Source organism: Branchiostoma floridae, chromosome 2 (assembly GCF_000003815.2).
Source record: "Branchiostoma floridae strain S238N-H82 chromosome 2, Bfl_VNyyK, whole genome shotgun sequence".
Lineage (NCBI taxonomy): Eukaryota > Metazoa > Chordata > Leptocardii > Amphioxiformes > Branchiostomatidae > Branchiostoma > Branchiostoma floridae.
In genome coordinates, this window is record NC_049980.1 from 20,978,773 (window position 1) to 20,980,233 (window position 1,461).

Sequence of the window (1,461 nt, forward strand, 5' to 3'; positions counted from 1 at the left end):
ACACTTGCATGCAAACAATTACGTTGTAACAGCTTCATATTTTCTTAAGACTTATAGAACGAAGTTATTGTGAGAGCAGATGTGGAAACGCGTTGGGAGTTGTATCATACTTGCGCCCGGTCTCACAGGAAAAGCGCGGAGTTCAGAACAGGACACGGAGCACACGGTGGTGCACTTCGTATCAAATTTAGTAGCCGTCTCTTTGATTTGCTGCGCCTTATCAATTACTGCGGCGTGTCAAGGATGCGTGCCGGTGGCAAAACATACACATCCACCAGATCCTCTCCCTCCAAGCTACTGGATACATGTCATTACGCCGTGTCAATCGGCATTTAAAGTGGCGAGTTTGTTTCCTGCACATTTAGAGCCTCCTAGGTTGAACTCACAGAGACACAATCGCGTTGAGTCTCAACAGAATATCGTCTGATTCAGTGATTCCCCAGCCCTTCCTGTGCTTTGCGTTTCCTGTTGTAGAACTTTAAGCGTAGTCATAGTCCCAACATATTTCCGTGTTTGTCACAGACGCACATGCCATGTCTGCCTGCCCACCTACCCCTTCAAACCAAACGTACGTGGGCACAATCCGCCGAGGTAGGGATCTCACTGTAGAGGGTTGATAGTGGTAACGTTTATCATACACCGCCCAAATATTTGGCCGATTTCTATGACGAAGTTGCGGTAAGAGGCTGTGCGAATCCGTGATGTATTGTTACTTTTTGGGATTTCTTATGGTACTTGGGCGTCGAGAGCTTTCCCACGTGGGCACGGCACGTTACAAACTCACTTCTTCCACAATGTATAATATGAGACAACAAAAAGTTTTGCGTTTAAAGGCGCCATATTTTTACCTATTGGGTAGGTTTGGTGGTGAATACACACAGCAGATGCAGATTGACGAAGGACAAGGAATGGAAAATTGGTTTTATTTGGATCTGTTTGTACACAAGATCGGATTAGTTACTGTTCTCTCGATAGACGTTAAGCAAAAACGGTCCGACTGGCGACATTCAAACACGGGCTGTTCTGGATAAGGCACACCAGCAGGCCTGGCTCGCCCTCTCATAAACACATGATCTAGCATAACAGACCGCTTCAGAAGCAACTGACTACTTACCACCAGAGTCCGTCCGCTGGAACCACGGCCGACAGCAGCAGGCTGAGGAGGAGGAGAGGGATCCACCAAGGCCCCTGCATCCTGGCTGGCTGGGACGGAGTTGACGGGACAGGCACTAGGTCTTGTCCGCGCGCGTTACAAGCAAAGGCTCAGATCTCCTGGTGGACAAAGGCAATGTCGTGTAAAATGCCGTGACCGTCGCGAATAGAAAAGCCCGGTAGTGTGACCAACATACCCGATTCCGAAGTCACATTGAGGTTCCGTATCGGCTCTGTGAATCCTTCTTCACAACGCAGTTTGTAACAGTCCGTTGACGCAGCTCTAAAGCCGACCAGCCCGATTGCTTT